Raw genomic sequence first — 14,342 nt, 5'->3', positions numbered from 1 at the left:
TCCAACGCAAGCAGACTTCCCCTCCTGATCACACACACAGAGGCTTCTTCTGTCTGACAGTTATTACAGTTATTACTGTTACATCAATCAACAGGAAACATTAACAGACTGAAGAATCAAACACGTTCAACTGTCATGGAAAGAGTTGATACAATACCTGTTCATGTTGGAGATAACCTGCTGCCTCGCTGGTGAGAGTGAGTAGACTGAACTGATACTGTGTGTGTGTGTGAGAGAGAGAGAGAGAGAGAGAGAGAGAGAGAAAGATAGATTAATAATTAACAGTGTAAGCCAGATGGATGTTTGTGTGTGTGTGTGTGTGTGTGTGTGTGTGGGTGTGTGTGTGTGCGTGTGTGTCTGTGTGTGCGTGCGTTAGTGCACGTGCGTGTATATGTGTGTGTGTGTGTGTGTGTGTGTGCGTGTGCGTGTGCGTGTATATGTGTGTGTGTATATGTGTGTGTGTGTCACCGGGTGGTGTCTTTAATAAAAACCCTTTTTCTGTTGGGGAGCAACAACAAAATGCAAGGCGGAGGCAGAATAAAATAATGTGTCCTTTATTACAACAATATATATATATAACTAATCCAATGGATAAAAAAGGTGCAAAGTTCATGGAAGTTCCAGTCCTCCTCAATTGTCCCTTGTCCTCGCTCCCGAAGACAGGCAGCAGACGAGTCCTTCGTCTGCCGGGGACGGCCGATCACAGCAGCAGCTTAGAATAAAAACAGATATCTCGTCAGGGGGATGGTCTTCCTTAAAATCAGTCTGTTGTAAAGCTAAAACGGGGCACTCGATAAGGCTTAGCTGGGAAGATATTTAACAAAATAAAAATAGTCCACGGCACACCAAGAGTTCAACTCAGGAACAAATCAAATAAATAAATGTTATGATTGCACTGCAAATAAACCCACTTCAAGTCAAACGAAATAAGACCCAGTCCAAACTGTCATAGCCTAGCCCACGTTAAAGCGCTGGTATTAAAACCCCCACTTGATGGATAACTATAGTTTAAAAGGCGTCAATATGGGCGCCGATAAATAGCTTGCTGCGCTGGTAAAGTGCTGTAGAGAAGGGTGTAAGAGAGGGACTTAACTGGAGGAAGGGCGGAACGCGTCCCCACCCCTCCACTTTGGTCCAAGGCCTCCTCTCTCGAACACCGGATGGCACTGGAACGGGAACGGCTGGCTAGTTCTCCCTGGTGACTGGGCTGGCTCTCCCGGACGGCTTCCTGGGTGTAGCAGACGGCCGCTGTGGCTGTAGTAGGGCTCACACTGTCTCCCGGACCTCTCGAGCACGGACAGGTGCTTGTGGTTCTGCTGCAACAACAGTCTGGTCGGGTTTGGCTCTTAACCGCTTTCTGGCTCGTCTCTTCCAGGCACACTCTCAATGTCTGCTCCCTCCAGCTCTCCCTCTGTCCTCTCGGCTGCTGCTTAAATAAGAAAGCCAGGGGGAAACCAAACTGCCCGCACCTGTGTGCAATTGGTGCCAATCAAACCCCTGTGGCAAGAGTAGAAGGCGTGGCACTCAATCTCTCACACACACACACATAGACACTAGTCACCCTGTGACACCCCCCCAGACTAAAGTGTTCTAGTCCCGAGAACCAGTCATACATCACCTATACCTAAGAGGGGGGTTACCCATGTTTGGCCTCTGGGAGCGTCTTGGTGCCAGCCCGGGCTCCATCTCCTCTCCTACTGCGCCTTGGCCCATCGGAAACATCACTCCCCATGTAGGCACGGGGCGAGGAGCAGTTTGTTGACCGGTAGGTCGAGGGGATTCAGGCGTTGGGTACAGCAGGCAGGGGCGGAGGTGGTTGCGGTGGAGGGTGCGTTCTGGACCATCTCTGCCTTCTGGTCTGATCTTGTAGACAGGAAGGCCTGCATGGTGACGTCCCACCACCACATACGTTTTGTTCTCCCATCTGTCACTCAGTTTCCCCTTGTTTCGCCTCCGGTGGTCCACCACTAGGACTCGTTCTCCTGGCAGCAGTGGGGAATCATGAGCAGTCCTATCATACAGTCTCTTATTTTTGTCAGCTGCCTTTCTGAGGTTCTCAGATGTCTTGCGGTAAGCATATGCCAACTGTTCTTCGTGCCTCACAACCCACTCAGGAGTGCTCACGGGTGCTGGTGCCCCTACTGTGCCACTCACCATATCGATAGGGAGCCTTGTATGACGGCCAAACATTAAGTATGTTGGTGCGTAGCCCGTGGAACTGTGAATACTATTATTGTATGCATGGATTAAGCCAGGTAGGTATTCAGGCCATCTGCTCTGTTTGTCTGTCTCGAGAGTCCCAAGCAAATTTAGCAAAGTCTGGTTGAATCGTTCGCAGCCCCCATTCCCCTGGGGGTGGTACGGGGTGGTATGACTCTTCCGACAGCCATAAAGGTTACACAATTCTAAGATCAATTTGGACTCAAAATTGGGGCCTTGGTCTGAGTGTATAGTCTCTGGACAGCCAAACGGCTGGATCACATGGTTCCATAGAACACGGGCTGTAGTGAGGGCTGTTTGATCGACAGTGGGGATAGCCCAAGCGTATTTGGTGAACAGATCGGTAATAACTAAGATGTTTTGGTAACGATCAGTGGGACGGCTCAGAGTCAGGAAGTCTACTGACACAATATCTAATGGGGCTCTGGGCACGATGGGGACTAATGGGGCCCTACTCTCTGGCTTGGCCTTTCGCAACACACAACGGGGGCAGGTTTGAGTCCAGGAGAGAACGGTACTTCCCATACCTGGCCAGTAGAACCCCCTTCGTAAGAGCGACACGGTCCTTTCCACACCTTGGTGTCCTGTTTCGGAGTGGTAGGCCTCCCAAAGGGCCTTAGTCTGGTCTGCCGGCACCACCACCTGTTGGAGAGTCTCACAGGTTAAAGAGTCTTTTACGTTTCGACATATTACTCCATCTTTCAGCCCCAGCCGCCGCCACTGGCTCAATAGCTTCTTTACTGACATGGTGAGTTGGGCACGTTCCAGCGCTTTCGGTAACCAACCTCGGTCCAGGTACCTTTTCACCATTTGAAGTGTGACATCCTCTCCCTGTAGCCTTCTCCAGCGAACCGGGTCCCATCCCCAGCCGGTGGGTGTAGCCTCTGCTTGGGTCCCCGGAGCCACCACTACAGCAACCAGCAAGTCTTCCTCGGCCGCTGGCTCTGCAGCTGCTTGGTCTGAAAGTGCAGTAGGAAGCCTAGACAGTACGTCAGCGTTAGTGTGATCTCTACCTGGCCGGTATTTGGTCGTATAATTGAAGTTAGCCAACTGAGCAGCCCACCTCTGTTCAACAGCCCCCAATTTAGCCGTCTGTAAATGTACAAGTGGGTTATTGTCCGTCACCACAGTCACTTGTGCGCCCCACAGATAGTCTTTAAACTTTTCCACCATGGCCCATTTCATTGCGAGTAACTCCAGCTTAAAAGAACTGTAGTTTGTATCATTTCGTTCTGCTGGACGGAGGCTTCGGCTTGCATAGGCAATGACTCTTTCTTGGCCATCCTGCTCTTGTGCCAAAACGGCCCCCAACCCCAGATTGCTAGCGTCGGTGTAAAGAATAAAAGGGAGGCTAAAATCGGCATAAGCCAGTATCGGGGCCTTAAGCAGTTCTTTTTTTAGAAATTGGAAGGCTGTCTCACACTTGTCAGTCCAGTTAATGGGCGGCGAACCACCTCTTTTCCTTCGCCCTGTGCCTGCTAAAAGTTCATTTAGAGGTTTAGCAATCTTTGAGAAATCTTTAATAAAGCGCCGGTAATATCCCACGAACCCTAGGAAGGAGTGCACTTGCCTTACTGTCCCTGGGGGGCTCCAGTCCTGCACTGCCGCCACCTTCTCAGGGTCAGGTGCGACGCCTTGTCCACTCACCAGATGTCCCAGGAATTTCACTTCCTTCTGGTAGAAGTGGCACTTTTCTGGTCGGAGCTTCAGGCCATAGCGCTCTAGGGATTGAAAAACTGTCTCTAGATGGTGCAGATGGGTTGTAAAATCAGGGGAGTAGATTACTACATCATCGAGGTAAACAAGGGCAGAATCTGTTAATTGGTTTCCCAGACACCTTTGCATCAGTCTCTGGAATGTTGCGGGTGCGTTACAAAGGCCGAACGGCATTCTTTCAAACTGGTAGAGGCCAAGTGGGGTCGTAAAGGCTGTCTTCTCCTTATCTTTCTCCTCCACCTCAACCTGCCAATAGCCGCTGGCAAGATCTAGCGTGGTGTACCAATCAGCTTTGGTCAGGCTGGTGAGGGAGTCTTCAATGCGTGGAAGGGGAAAAGCATCTTTATGCGTTACATTATTAAGCTTACGATAATCTACACAAAAGCGCCAGGCACCACACTTCTTTTGGACCAGGACGATTGGCGCCGCCCAAGGGCTGCAGCTCTCCTTGATAACACCCTTCTCCAACATACCTTGTAGCAAACTGCGCATCTCTTTGTAGAGGGTAGGGGGCAGAGGTCTAAACCTCTCTCTGATAGGGGCAGCATCACCTGTGGGGATATGATGTTTAGCAATGTCCGTTCGCCCATAATCCTCCTCATGTGCAGAGAATACATGTTGCCACTTAGACAAAAGTTTGTGGAACTGATGTTGCTGGTCCTCACTCAGGTGGTCAGTGGGGGGTAAGGGAATATTCGGCTTGGCCACCCCCACCGGGCTCTGCCCTTGGCCGACCTGGACGACGGCCACCTCCACCACACCTGCGTCTATTTCTGTGAGGGAGACATCACAGTCGGCAGCCTCTCTCACACTCAGTGCATCCACAACAGATACTGTTGCCAGCGTCTGGAGCCTGTACAGGGAGACTGGGTAAGGATGAAGGTTACGCACCCTTACAGGGACCCTGCCTCCCTTTATAGTTACCAGTGTCCTGGATACCTCAACCCCCACGTCTCCTCCAGCAGGCTCCACTAGGGCAGAGCGGTTCCTGAGGTCTGGCGGGGTTGACACTCTGGCCCACAGCAGGGCCTCACTTTGAGCTGGAACAGTCACTGCATAGCGGCAGGCGACCCGGGCGGTGCCTTTCCACTGCTCCTTAGCCACAATGGCTTGAATCCGTCTGCAATCTGTAAACACACCTTCCCACTCTTTCCTAAGGTCTTTTGTGCGGGGGTTATGTGGCACAGAGTCTCTTGACTTTTAAACAGTTGCTCCCAGCAGGCCAGAATCACATTCATCCCTAAAAGGGCTTTATGCTCTCCTAAACATTCATCTTTTACAATGACAACTCCACGTGATGGCACAGTTACTCCCCCAATACTAAAATCAGCAACCATATATCCAACATAAGGGATGTTAAGGCCATTAGCAGCCCGTAAGGTCAACCACGGAAGGTGTCTGGATTCTTTCTGTTTGCCCCTAAAGAGCTTGTTACATAAGTTCTCACTAAATAATGTGACTTGGGAACCAGTGTCTATAAGACATTTAACATTCACATCATCTACTTTAACCTCTGTTACAGGGCAAGCTCCAGCAATTGTGGCCTTTGCTAATTGGTGAATAGGGTCATGTTTGGGGGGTCCGGCCACTTGACCCACAGTGGCCGGTGGAGCTAAAAACCCTGTGGGGCTTCTTGTTGTGGGCAGTAACGCTTGATATGTCCCGGTTCCCCACACTGATTGCAAAGGGGGCGGCCTTGCGGGTCCCACTTGAACCCTCGATCATTTAAAGGTGCCCTAAACCTCTGTCTCCCCCTCCAGGAATCATCTGAATAGGCCCTCGGCCGGGACGCATGTGCAGGAGGGCAAGGTCCATTACTCCCCACCCGCAGCTCATCTACCAGTGCCCTTGCTGTTTCTGCCAATTGTTCTTTAACCTCTTTGAGTATCTCCCGACGAAACTCTTCCTTCCAGTCATTAGCACTATTTTGTGCAGGGGGCGTCTGCCTATTGACGGCAAGGCATGAAGGTGCCGACCATTTATCGTCTTGTTCTTCTTCTAATGCCAGGGCTTCACACTTTACCTCATCAAATGCCAGGGCTGGAGTCTTTCTTACTTGGCGCCTCAGCTCTTGTCGCATGGGCCCCTCTCGTAGCCCCATAATGAACTGGTCACGTAGAATGGCATCGCCGTGTTCCAGGCCCGCATCATCTTTCCGCTTTAACCTGTAAAACAGCTCACGGAGGTGAAGGGAGTAGGATCTGAGGGACTGGTTAGGTTCTTGTCTGCAGTTAAAAAAATTGGGATCTCAGAACAGATACATGAGTCGTGTCACCATACAACTGGGACAATACAGAAAATATTTTCCGTGTAGTATTCCTCCCCTCTCTCTCCAATGTCAAGATTTCTCTTCTTGCGTCGCCATCCAAAAAGCCCATTAAAAAATCTGCTTTTTGAGCGTCACTTATTGGTTGGAAGCTTAACATGGTTTCCATCTGTGTTTTCCATTCTCCCAATTTCACCTCAGAGCCTGACCCACTAAACCTCTGCACCCATGGCATTCCCATAACAAATGGCATCATCGTAGCCTGCCCTGCGGCTGCTTGTTCCTCTCCAGGCATGTTGCACAGTGCTATTGCTCAACCCAACAGAAATCCTGCCGACAAACGCCAAAATGTCACCGGGTGGTGTCTTTAATAAAAACCCTTTTTCTGTTGGGGAGCAACAACAAAATGCAAGGCGGACGCAGAATAAAATAATGTGTCCTTTATTACAACAATATATATATAACTAATCCAATGGATAAAAAAGGTGCAAAGTTCATGGAAGTTCCAGTCCTCCTCAATTGTCCCTTGTCCTCGCTCCCGAAGACAGGCAGCAGACGAGTCCTTCGTCTGCCGGGGACGGCCGATCACAGCAGCAGCTTAGAATAAAAACAGATATCTCGTCAGGGGGATGGTCTTCCTTAAAATCAGTCTGTTGTAAAGCTAAAACGGGGCACTCGATAAGGCTTAGCTGGGAAGATATTTAACAAAATAAAAATAGTCCACGGCACACCAAGAGTTCAACTCAGGAACAAATCAAATAAATAAATGTTATGATTGCACTGCAAATAAACCCACTTCAAGTCAAACGAAATAAGACCCAGTCCAAACTGTCATAGCCTAGCCCACGTTAAAGCGCTGGTATTAAAACCCCCACTTGATGGATAACTATAGTTTAAAAGGCGTCAATATGGGCGCCGATAAATAGCTTGCTGCGCTGGTAAAGTGCTGTAGAGAAGGGTGTAAGAGAGGGACTTAACTGGAGGAAGGGCGGAACGCGTCCCCACCCCTCCACTTTGGTCCAAGGCCTCCTCTCTCGAACACCGGATGGCACTGGAACGGGAACGGCTGGCTAGTTCTCCCTGGTGACTGGGCTGGCTCTCCCGGACGGCTTCCTGGGTGTAGCAGACGGCCGCTGTGGCTGTAGTAGGGCTCACACTGTCTCCCGGACCTCTCGAGCACGGACAGGTGCTTGTGGTTCTGCTGCAACAACAGTCTGGTCGGGTTTGGCTCTTAACCGCTTTCTGGCTCGTCTCTTCCAGGCACACTCTCAATGTCTGCTCCCTCCAGCTCTCCCTCTGTCCTCTCGGCTGCTGCTTAAATAAGAAAGCCAGGGGGAAACCAAACTGCCCGCACCTGTGTGCAATTGGTGCCAATCAAACCCCTGTGGCAAGAGTAGAAGGCGTGGCACTCAATCTCTCACACACACACACACACATAGACACTAGTCACCCTGTGACATGTGTGTGTGTGTGTGTGTGTGTGTGTGTGTGTGTGTGTGTGTGTGTGTGTGTGTGTGTGTGTGTGTGTGTGTGTGTGTGTGTGAGTGAGTGAGTGAGTGAGTGAGTGAGTGAGAGCACGTTTTGTCAGAGATCTCATTCAACTTTATTTTTCATATTTGAATATTATTTACATTTTTATATTTGAATATAGAATATTCTTTGACAGCCCTACTGTGAGTCAACACAGAGGTGTGGGGTGTGACCCCCAGCTCCCACACCCCCCAGCTCCCACACCCCACCAGCTCCCACACCCCCCCAGCTCCCACACCCCCCCAGCCCCCCCAGCTCCCATGCTGTGTAAGACATCAACATAACAGCTGTGTGTTTTGTTTTGGTGGAAAGAATCAGTTTTGAGAAGAGAGAACATGGTTTTGAGTGTTGTGTCACTTTATAAGAGATTTGTGGAGTTTTGACAAACTCTTTTCAGTTTAGAGTTTTGACAAACTGAACCACAGTTATTGGAAATGTGTTTAAACATTTGGAGAAAAACTGTAAAGACACAACACATGTAGACATTTTCAACACGTTTAATTCCTCAATGTACAGCAGTAAAATACATTGAAACTGAGTGAAAAAAGAATAGTAATTTTAAATTAAAAAAATATATGATGAAGAACGTAGAATACAGTAAAAATAATTAATTATTAAATAATTAGTCTTTTATCTTTTTTTTTTTTTTTTTTTAGATTTCTCAACACTGCCAAGAGTAGCAGCAGCGTTATAAACCACAGAGCCGTCTTTCATTCAGGCTAGCAAGCAAAACTGCTGTCTGTCTGACCCACTGAGTCTCACCACAGACTGAAGAAAGAGATGCAGGATAGCTAAGCGAATGTGATTGGATGAACATTTGACGCTAGGCCAATCAGAGGCAGAGAGGGGCGGATCATGCCTTCGCCATCATGGTAAAAAATATATCGCGCGATTTTTTTTTTACCATGATGGCGAAGGCATGACATGGCATGGCAAGACCCTCTCTGCCTCTGATTAGCTGACTGCACTCGGCTGCTCTCGCCTGCTTCCCAGGCGAGTCAGAAGTCATCTCAAACAAGCCTAATATTTTTCATTCAGTCACTATAACATTATTTGTTCATAAAGTGAGCAGCAGGTGCAAAACAATCATGAAATCAACAAGCATGAGATGGCAGCATAGAATCAAAAGGTTATGTGTGAGATCAATAGCCTAGGGCCTACTTGAATGTGTATTTTTTCTTGTCAATCATAAATAAATAAATGTCATCACCTTGTTTCTTCTGATTTATATTTCAATTCAAATACGTCACTCTTGTGTTACAATGAGCTGAATTAAAGTTCAATGTAATGACCCTGTTTTTATATCACCCTCATTCTCATGAGTCTTTTATCTTTTTGAGAAACTTTGGCACCATGTGACCCATATCTGTTGACACCCCCCCCCCTGGTTTCCCCGAGGTGGGCGTGGCTGTCGAATGACGCATTATTCACGCGCCCCCCTCCCCCTCGTGTTGTGATGTCGCGCAAGATGGCTGACGGTGTATGCATTGCAAATTGTCCCTGAAAGGAGCAGTAGCGTATTATTTCCCGGTTATATCCTTTCATAAGTTGAATTTACAAACAGAAGACTCGTGTGTGCGGATGATATTATCACGAATATATAAACTGGAACAGCGGCTCCGTTTAACTCTTGAGGGGAAGAAGAAGCTCCTCTCTTCAGTGGTTTAGCTGTGAAGCTAACGTTAGCTGTATTAGCTGTGAACTCCGTGGCTGTGAAGCATTAGCTGTGAAGCTAACATTAGCTGTATTAGCTGTGAACTCCGTGGCTGTGAAGCATTAGCTGTGAAGCTAACATTAGCTGTATTAGCTGTGAACTCCGTGGCTGTGAAGCATTAGCTGTGAAGCTAACATTAGCTGTGAAGCTATTGGAGCTTTGAAGGATACAGTTTGACAGTAAATAGTTCAGGAGGAAAAGTTCCTGTCTCTGTTTGAAAATGAAAATGTCTAAAGTCCAGAAGCTGAGAGCTGTGGTGAAGCAGCGCCTAACTGCCGTTCCTGCTGAGCAGCAGGAGTGGAGCCCCAGTATGCACCAGGAGGACCCAGAGCCTCCACACATTAAAGAGGAACAGGAGGACCCAGAGCCTCCACACATTAAAGAGGAACAGGAGGACCCAGAGCCTCCACACATTAAAGAGGAACAGGAGGACCCAGAGCCTCCACACATTAAAGAGGAACAGGAGGACCCAGAGCCTCCACACATTAAAGAGGAACAGGAGAACCCAGAGCCTCCACACATTAAAGAGGAACAGGAGGAACTCTGGATCAGTCAGGAGGGAGAGCAGCTTCAAGGGCTGGAGGAGTCTGATAAACCCAAGTTCCCATTCACTGCTGTTCCTGTGAAGAGTGAAGATGATGAAGAGAAACCTCAGTCCTCACAGCTTCATCAAAGCCAAACTGAGAACAGAGAGGCAGAGCCTCTAGCCAGCTGCTCAACTGAACAGATGAAAACAGAACCTGATGGAGAGGACTGTGGAGTATCAAAACCAGCCAGGAACTTATATCCAGATAGTAATTTACAACCAACTAGTGATGACAAGACTTCAGACTCTTCTGAAGCTGAGACTGAACACAGTGATGAAGAATGGATGGAAACTAGTCAACCTAATTCAGGTTTAGACTCACAGAAAAACAGTGAAGTTCTTAGGAAGAAACACAGCTGCTCAGTTTGTTGTAAAATATTTGGTGGTAAAGCACAGTTGGAAAGACACATGATAGTCCACACAGGAGAGAAACAATTTAATTGCTCAGTCTGTGGTAAAGGTTTTGGTCAAAAAGGATCCTTGAAGACACACATGCTAGTCCACACAGGTGAGAAACAATTTAATTGCTCAGTCTGTGGTAAAGGTTTTGGTCGAAAAGGATCCTTGAAGACACACATGCTAGTCCACACAGGTGAGAAACAATTTAATTGCTCAGTCTGTGGTAAAGGTTTTGGTCGTAAAGGAGAATTGAAGTCACACATGATAGTCCACACAGGTGACAAACAATTTACTTGCTCACTCTGTGGTAAAGGTTTTGGTCGTAAAGGAGAATTGAAGTCACACATGATAATCCACACAGATGACAAACAATTTACTTGCTCAGTCTGTGGTAAAGGTTTTGGTCATAAAGGAGTCTTGAAGTCACACATGATAATCCACACAGGTGAGAAACAATTTACTTGCTCACTCTGTGGTAAAGGTTTTGGTCATAAAGGAAGCTTGAAGACACACATGATAATCCACACAGGTGAGAAACAATTTACTTGCTCAGTCTGTGGTAAGGGTTTTGGTATTAAAGGATCCTTGAAGACACACATGATAATCCACACAGGTGAGAAACAATTTACTTGCTCACTCTGTGGTAAAGGTTTTGGTCGTAAAGGAGACTTGAAGTCACACATGATAATCCACACAGATGACAAACAATTTACTTGCTCAGTCTGTGGTAAAGGTTGTTGTCGTAAAGCACACTTGAAGTTACACATGATAATCCACACAGGCGAGAAACAATTTACTTGCTCAGTCTGTGGTAAAGGTTTTGGTCGTAAAGGAGACTTGAAGAGACACATGATAATCCACACAGGTGAGAAACAATTTACTTGCTCACTCTGGTAAAGGTTTTGGTCGTAAAGGAGAATTGAAGTCACACATGATAATCCACACAGGCAAGAAACAATTTACTTGCTCAGTCTGTGGTAAAGGTTTTGGTCGTAAATCATACTTGAAGAAACACATGATAATCCACACAGGAGAGTAAACATGAATTGTTATCTGGTGGAGGGGCATTTGAGTGTTTATGCATGCAAGTATGTACTGTGAGAGTGTGTGTGTGTGTGTGTGTGTGTGTGTGTGTGTGTGTGTGTGTGTGTGAGTGTGAGAGAGACAGTATTTCAGGCTCACCCACTTCCTTTAGGTTGGGGATGCTGAAGGAGATAGCTCTGATGTTTCAGCTTTAGTCTTCTGCACACTCGTCTTAGCTTGTGTCTTGCTTTCCTCTGGAAGCAAATCATCAAGCAGGTCAGCCAAGGGCTCGTCTAGATCTGTGGAGAGGAGAGGAGATTTTACTCACACCAACACTGGATGTTTTGTTTACACTGATGTTTGTCAAATGATATGAATAATCATGTAAAAAATGTGGCTGCCTGTGCATGCATGTTTATTGAAAGGTTGGATAGTTATTTTCTGGTCGGTCCATCCATGGTAGCCTCATTTGGAGAGGGACAAACTGGCAGGGCCTTTTTTCAAAGGGGTCCCTTGACCTCTCAGCTCAAGATATCTGAATGAGAATGGCTTCTATGGGTACCCACAACTCTCCCCATTACAGACACGCCCACTTCCTGCTAATCACATTCAGTTATTGGCAAAATCCATGCCGTGTTTTGCATGCAGTATAAATGTGTTATTTTCACTTATTCTATGTGAATATTTCTGCATACACTTGGGTCCCTAAACAGTCTTGGAATTGCATAAATTGGGTATCTGGAATGCTGAGACTCTTGTGGATTTACTGAGCTCAATTGTCTTCATGTGTGATGATGTTAGTCTCCATAGTACAGTAGCCATTTCATTGTAGTGAGACCATTTTTCAAAACTTGACCTGACTGAATAAAATGACCTAATGTGACCTCTAGGATAATCACAGCCTCATGAAACTTTACTTCCACTAACTAGAGACCTAGGGGCTCTATGGCTTTCCTACCTATATTGACAATAAGGGGGTTTCTAAGCCAGAACAGAACAGAAGTGTTCGCCACCAAATGCAGAAAACTACAAATCTTACAGAAATCTCCAAATGTCAAAAGTTTTTGATACCAAATCACAACGTGGGTTTTTCTATGGGGTTCCTCAAGGTCTTGCTGTCATAATGTGGTATTTTGGTGGGATTTCTGACCATTTGTCCGACTGACAATCACAGTGGGACAGACAGACAGAGGCCTAGCTCCCATTTATATACTGATGATGATGATGATTGAGAAAATTGATTATTGTGCTTGTTTATATTCTGGTTCTTTTGTTTATTTGTTATTGTGATTGATAGAATGAATTGGCTCAAATGAATGGGGGTGGTGATTTCCATACTCTAGTTCATTTATACACCTGTTCACCTGTTGCTGGGGAGGAAAGGGGCAAGTGAGTAGGTCGCTGTATTTGTTGTTGACCTCTGTTCATTCGTTTCTGATCGCTGTGATTACTTTGATACGAGTTACTTTATATAAGTTCTATTGAGTTGATTATTTTTTCTTTGTAATAAAACTTTAAAACGTGTTTTTGTTTTTGTTTTATCTCAGTGAATCTTTTGTTTAGTTGGTCAATGAATCTACAAACAAGACCTATCTCAGCTTCTCAGCAGCTTTTTACTTTGTCTCCGCTACAGATAATGTTTTTTACAAAATACTAACTAAGAATAGTGTTTTCTTGTTTTTGACCAAACTAAACATCCAGAGACACCTCCTTATTTAAAGCTTTGAATGGGTCCTGGAGGTGTGTGTTTACAGCAAATGTGCAGGGTTGACACAGCCTGTGGTGCCCTGCACCTCCTGTCACTCATAACCATTAAGGCCAACAGACAAAGCAAAGATTTGACATGATTATGACTTAAAATTATTCTTTATCCCAGTGGAGTTTCAACATGGAATTAGGCTTTAAGTCGAGAGAAAATCTCAAGACAAAATCTATCTGGAGGAAGTGAATTTGTGACGAATGCTCTCTCTTCCCTCAGAAACTCCTAGGCCTACTGAAGTGCCTTTGAGCAAAGCATACAATCCCCTTGTTGCTCCAATAGAACTGCTCCCTGGTTATACTGAGCAGATCTCAGGTGTATCTGACTTTTATTTTTTCAGAAATTTTGCCCAATTTTCTCCACAATTCCCCCCTGCTGCCCCGGTGCTGCTCCACCCTCTGCCGATCTGTAGAGAGCCGTAGACTAGCACCATGCTTCCTCTGACACATGCACAGCTGCCAGGTGCTTCTTTTCACCCGACAGCGCGGAGCTTCACCGGCAGGTCGTAACACGTGGGAGGATCACGCTATTCCCACCAGTTCCCTTCCGCCCCGAACAGGTGCCCCCTGACCGAGTGTGTGACATGTCCACTGGTTACCAGTAGAGGCTGATAAAAGTCAAACAACTCATAATCAGGCTAACTTTAGCATAGCAGTCACAGTGATGTTGACGGCGTTGCTGCACTCTCCTGATCCAGACTCACAGCAGTAGCCTCCAGTGTCTATGATATAAGTCAGTGATGATGATGTGGGATTCGTTTCTTTTCTTCCTTTATTGTTGTTGTGTTCCTCGAAACTCTCCAGCAGAAGAGTTGCCCAGCCCTTCACAGCTTAGAGACAGAGTCGTATTCAAGAACACATTTTTCACCACTGACTCTGAGAGGCTGGAAGAGAGAGAGTGGGGGGAGGGGCAAGGGCACAATGACAAATTAAGATTCTCATCATTACTATGCGTTCACACTGTGAGCTTCATGACCAACAACAGTAGTTCATTCATTTCCTGTAGGGGCGGGGTTTCTAAACATCTAAACACAAAAGGGGGAATGAACAGTAATACATCTACACAAATGTGTCTGTCTGTGAGACTTTGTGATATGTTGTTTGTTTTTACAGCTTGTTGTCTTTGGATG

The sequence above is a fragment of the Poromitra crassiceps genome (assembly GCF_964638095.1).
Source record: "Poromitra crassiceps genome assembly, chromosome: 20".
NCBI classification, from domain to species: Eukaryota; Metazoa; Chordata; class Actinopteri; order Beryciformes; family Melamphaidae; genus Poromitra; species Poromitra crassiceps.
The sequence above is the reverse complement of the archived record's forward strand: the minus strand, read 5'-3'. Positions refer to the sequence as shown.